Source organism: Lathamus discolor, chromosome 2 (assembly GCF_037157495.1).
Source record: "Lathamus discolor isolate bLatDis1 chromosome 2, bLatDis1.hap1, whole genome shotgun sequence".
NCBI classification, from domain to species: domain Eukaryota; kingdom Metazoa; phylum Chordata; class Aves; order Psittaciformes; family Psittacidae; genus Lathamus; species Lathamus discolor.
Window position 1 is genome coordinate 21,166,543 of NC_088885.1, and position 6,341 is coordinate 21,172,883.

The following is a 6,341-nucleotide window of genomic DNA, read 5'->3' on the forward strand; positions in this document are numbered from 1 at the left end:
GACACCAAGCTCTGACTGCAATTATTTATGACAATTCATATTACTTTGATTTTGTCAGCCTTTCAGAAACGGAAAGCTCAGTCTTGCTCTCTCTGGAAACAGCAGGGCAGAAAATCATCAGTTCCCACATGTTCCTCTTGCTGAAAAAGCAGAGAAGGAAAAAGGAGCAGCCCTCTGGGCAGGAGGAGAGAGAGCAGGGACAACTGCAGGGGTGCAGGAATCAGGAAAAATGATGACACCTAGCTCTGACATACTCAAAGCACAGCTGGTAACATTAAGACTCTTACGGTAAGTAGTAAGTAGCTGTCTTCTTGTATCAGAGCATGCTGCCTGGAGATAGATAAATGCAAAACCTCATCCTCGCTTGCTCCCTTTCTGTCTGCACTTCATCCAGCTATTTAAGATCAGGAATAGTGCAACCTCACTGCCATTAAGCCTGCTTCAAAGACAAATATTACAGACTCAAATAGTATTTGACAGCAATAAAGACTTGCTTACACAGAAAGGAGTTACAGGTGAATCCAGAATAATTACTTCCAGACCACACAGACCATAGACATTCATTCTGGAATAAAACTGAGAAGTCCATGCATGAAGTGTCTAGTAGTCCCACCTAAGCTCTGAATCCAGTATCTCTTTTCCTCTGAATTAGCTCTATAGCGCAGACAAGGCTACAAAGTTAAACTGCGGCTCAAAGAAGTCAGGAACAAGTGACAAAATTGCTCCTTAAGGAATTACACAGGCTTTTTTTTTTTTTTTTTTTTTTTTATTTAGGCTAGCTTTATTCTAACTTGCATAGCTTTCATAAGAAGAATTTAATAAACTAATCCAGTCATCCAGAACTTTTTCTGTTCCTTTTCCATAAGGCTGGATTCCTATTTGCTCATATCTAGCAAGCAACTTTGTACATGCCATTAGATTTTGTGTTTCTGGCTCCTGCTTCAAACTCCACACACTTTATTCAGTCACCTTCAGGGCACTTATATGATGGTTCATTGCATGCTTAGTACAAAGACTGCTGCAGAAAATCCTCAAATGACTTCAGTTTATGAATTTCCTCAGTAGAGCTGGAATTTGCTCTGGGACCATGTCATTTGCTCCCCAGAAAATGCTGCTTCTGAGTACTAGCATTGCAAATTTGAACTCCAAAAGTGACAAAGTCAGAAGAGGCAATTTTGATCTATGACAGGATCCACCACAGGGACTCTGCTGTATATACTCATTCCTCAGATGGGATACAAAGATCAAAGAAGCAGTGGCAGTCTTTCTTATTCTGAGACATTAAACCTAGCAAAACAAAGACTGAAGAAATGCAGTTGCTATCCATAAGAATAATGGGAGAGAAACCCTGAGAAGAGAAATTCTGCATTTAAATTCAAGTTTAAGGTGGAACATGAACAAATAGGTATAAAACTAGCCACAAACAAAATTTGGGGTGAAAGTTAGAAGGTGGCTTTTCGGCTGGTATAGCAGCTAGCTTCCTGAAGAGAGCACACAGCACATGGGACTCAATCTCTTTTTGATCATATGACAGCACTTCTAGGGTAGCAGGAATTTCACTCAAGAATTCAAAAGATATTAAGAACCTTTTCATCCTCTGGACAGTTCTAAATCCCCTTTCCATATCTGTTGGTCATCTCAGGCTATAATAATGTATTTTGAAATACGAGATTGTTAAATAGAAAAACACCACTCTTGTGGTTCAAGCAAGGACTTGAACAGAATTAGGTCAGGTTTAGTCAGAGGACTGGGCAGACCCATCATCCAGAGTAATGACTGGGTTAAGAGTGGCTCTGTACCACAGCATTTTGCTTAAGGAGTGTTTGAGTACCTACTCAGTCACTTCTAGACTTGTCAGAAGAGACTGAAGTGGCCACTGAAATGGACTAAAAGCCCACTTAGAAATGAATGGTTTTATTTCTAATAATTCATCTAATTTAATTTCTAATAATTCATCTAATAAGATGGAGCTCTATGCTGTACCTTTTCTATAACATCACATAAACGTTGTGTCCTCCACTGCTTTCCTCCACCCACCCTCCCTAGGACTGCTTCTTCAACTACAAAAATCTCAGAATTCCACTTGGTGTTTTGAGGCAGAAAGATATTATTTGTTATTGCATGTGAATACATGTTTTTGTTGTGGGTGGAATATATTCAGCCCCTCATTCTTGGAGAATTACTAAAAAATAAGGATACCTGGGGAAAAAAAAATGGTGGGTTTTTTTTTTTTTTTCCCCACAGCAGCTGTTAGTATCTGAAAAACTAAGGGTTTGTTTGCAACAGTATAAAATAGAAACATGGCCACAGATGCTGCAGATATGGAGTGATGTTAATTTAATTTCATCATGGTTTTCTCCTTGTCTTACATATTTTGCCATAAAATTATAGGGCATTTATGATGCTGCACAACTTACGTTTTCTATACATACAAAGCTTCTAAGGAAAATTAAGCTGAAAAAGTTCTGTTCAATTTTTAGAAGATGGCTCCAGGGAAAATAACTGATAGGTACTTTCATTACATTCAAAAAGGAAAAAGGGAGAAAAGGCAAAAAAAAAGAGGTAAACTTTTTTTGATTCTCTAACTGAAAACAACAGTCACAGAAATAAAAAGCTCAGCTTCTGGTATCACTGCGTACTACAATCTTATCCAATAGACCCATCAAAATCAATTTCTAATATATTAAATAATGAAAATCTATACTGAAATGGTCTGAATTACACTCATAAAGGTCAAGAAGTTCCAAGTTGAGGCTAGATGTTGTCTTAAGCTCTCCTGGTTGTGCTGAGAGGGCAGTAAGAACGTTACGTTCCATTCCCCCTGTTGGCAGATTTCTCCAGTACCTGGCTATAAAATGCCTAGATCAGAAACACCCTGTGGGATTAAGTCACTAAACTTTGCCTGAGCTCAGCCAACAGACCCACATCTTGATCCAGTATCAGCACATTTGAGAAATAAGTTTTATGGTTAAATTGAAGAACAAGGACTGATAAAGGAGATACTGAAGTGCCTAAAATTAGTGTTCACGTACAAGAATTACTGTAGGTTGCTGCAGTTAGCACAATTACAGCTTACTAAAATAACATCAATGTAAGTCTAGAAAAATGTGAAACTTGAGACTTTGTAACCTTAGAAGAAGACTCTTTTAGAAAAGACGGAAGGTGCCCCTAGATAAAGCTCTTGGGACATTCAGCAGCTCTTCCTGTTCTTCCAAATCCTACTTAACTTTCTTCCTTGATCATCCACATGAAGAAACTTTGTCTTCAAGAGATGTTTAATTCCAAATAGTTTTTCTAGTGGTTGGTCACTGCAGGATTGCTGTCAGGCCTGTGCTAAAACAGCAGCAACTCATGGTCACAGTTCATTAAGGTTCTTCCTTTGGAAGAGTGTCTTCCTGCTGGCATAGATGGGATCTGCTGGGGCAGGTCCCTGCTTTGCTCTATGTATGAATAAACCTAGCCTGCAGTGGAGTGATTGCAAAGAGATTTAAACCACAGTACATCGTATGCAGGCTAGGTGCTCTCTCACTGCATAAAAAAACCACCAAGTTGCACAGCAGAATGGAAGCAGGGGCCAAGCAAGTTCCTCATCGTTTCAAAGAGCAATGCTTGGTTTGCAGGCTTCTACCTCAGACACTTCACAGGCACCTCTGGAGAAAAGAGGACTCCAGCTTTTCAAGGAGTCTAAGCTGTGATTGCTGTATTTGGTAAAAAGCTCCAGTAAAATAAATCTCCTATCTTAAGTGAGCAGGCTCTTGTTAACTATCCTCCAGATTACTGTCCTGGAGTTAAATTCAATTTAGCTCTGGGTACCTACCTCATCTTTTGCAAATGATAGTATGCCTCTTCATATTAATTTAATGATATCTGGTTTTAAAAAGCATTCATGTGAGAAATGCATAAGCAAGAGAAATTTGGGCACAGTAGATAGTCTAGACTAGGAAAGGCTCAAACCTATGACAGCTTTGAACACAAATGCAAATAAATGTTCCTGACTTGCATTAGAATCAAATAGCCTTTAATTTTAGCTAAAGTCCTTGATCATATTGAATATTAATGTTCATGGCTAGAAATGGCAAGTCTGAGACAGTTACCATCTCTCTTCAGGCTGCTTATATTGGATTCATTGCCAATTTATCATCAACATAAAGGCAGAATTCAATTCCATCTGTGAGCTTCAAAGCACATTAGATTTGGCATACCTGATGAATTACAGATGAGCAGGAACTGGAGTTACCATATTAGAGGTTAAAGGCTTCTGGAGGCTGCAACAATTTTATGATATTATACAATATGGATAATAATTATAATCGTCAAATGTAGAGTTTAAACAGCTCCTCAAAGGAAACAGTTACATAAACTTGGAAACATACTATATTTTTTAATCTCAAATATCATATTAGAAGATTGTTTTAGGGATTTCTAACCACTTCAGATATAATTCTTGTAGATTTTTTGAGCTTTAACTTGATATTATTGAATTTATATTTCTTCCCAAATGCAAGTCACAGATCTTAACTGCAATCATTGGGCCAGACTGGGCCACCTTAACAATGTTAAACAGCCAGGGAAAACAGCAAGTAAGTCAGAAGAGAAAGACAACAAGATGTGAGTAGCAGGGGAGCAGCCTCGCCCATTATAGGCAGAACTATACATAAAATCTTAAGGATTCTGCTTTGTTTATACACACAGAGGTTCAGTAACACAAAAGCTGTTAATTCACCTTTTTCCTTTGCACAGCAAAGAGTTAGGTGAAGGAGTTGTTTGTGGCAAACAGCTTTCCTAGCAGGCTGCCCTGTAAGATTATAGAAGATGGTGTGGTACCACATCAGCTAGAATTAAGAAGCAATAGTGCCTCTTACTAAATAATACCTGACTCTGCCTTTTAGGCTTATTGTCTGACCCTATCTATTATTAAATGCTTTGATGCTTAGAGTAGACATCAAGAAATCATGGAAGGAGGTAACAGTAGGGGATGGGAATAAATTAATCACGTATAGCTATGTGAAGCCACCTTCTAAACGGAAAATCCTTCCATCAGTATTTCTTTCTCACCATTATATTTCAATTTGAGACAAATACAATGGCTAGGTTTTGCATAAGCAGGGAGGCAGATACCACAATGCAATGTAACAGGCAAATAGAAACACAAAAAATTAGCTCAAGCCTGTCACCCACAGTTATATTTGTGTGCAATCAGATGGAAGTGTCATGTCTGATCATGGTTTCTCTACGTATGTACATACACTGATTTCTGAGCTTTGGAAAGCATTAGTTTGCCCTTTAAACTAAACCAGGAATTAAACCTGTGGTTGTATAAAGGTCACTGAAGTGTAAATATATTTACCACTCTAGAGCTAGACCTTATGTAAAACTACAGAGTGAAAAGCCAAATTCAACTGAATTATTTATAAAAAGTGATCAATCTAGTATTTTTTCTCTCTGGAAAATACTATTACATTATCAACCACTGAATAAATACTTTGTGCATAATTTAATTAAATGAATATAAAAGTGACAATACAACGTACTTTACACATAATGGAACAATGTGACTGGGAAGGAGTCACAAAGTTACCAGAGTAGAGAATCAAAAAGCACATGCCATCTGATCCACAACTCCTATTGCTCTTACTCCCTTTTCCTCTCACACCACCCACTGAAGCTTTATGCACACAGTAGTCTTAAAAATATCTTCACATGGAAACCACATATAAAGGCAGATATGAATAAGAGTTTCATGTTTAACAGTCAGTTCCAAGAGAAAATTTCCAGGTAAGGCATCACATTTTACTACCAGTGCATTTCAAGTGGACAGGAAAGGTTGCTTCAAATGAAAAGGGTGGACTGGCACATAAATTGGGAAGAAAATTGGGGCTAATCCCACAGGTGTGAATAATACAATTGACAGAAAAGTGTAGAGACGTAAGGGATCTTAGAAGTAAGAGGGGAAAAAAGCCTAAGTGCAACACAGTTACCTTCTACCTCCACCTTCTGAATGGAAGAGGAGGAAAATAATTTCAGCAGTGGCAATTCTGAATGCAGTGGAAGTGAGCAGAAAGGAGTAGGATGCTGCCATTGAAAGGGCAAATGAGAGTTTATTTGTGTTAGATTTAATGAAACCCTAAAGTCTTTTTTCTTCCATTCACAGAGAAACATATTCAGTCAAAGGCATTCTTCAATCTGGCACTAATTTATCCCAGTTATAACTCAGTTATGTTACTAGTGGTTGGCCACTCATTAAACTTTTTTGGGTGAGATGTAAGAAAGGAGATGCAAGGATAGCAATGATTTAAAATATAAATGAGATACAAAAGCTAATGTAACATTTGCAAGATTAA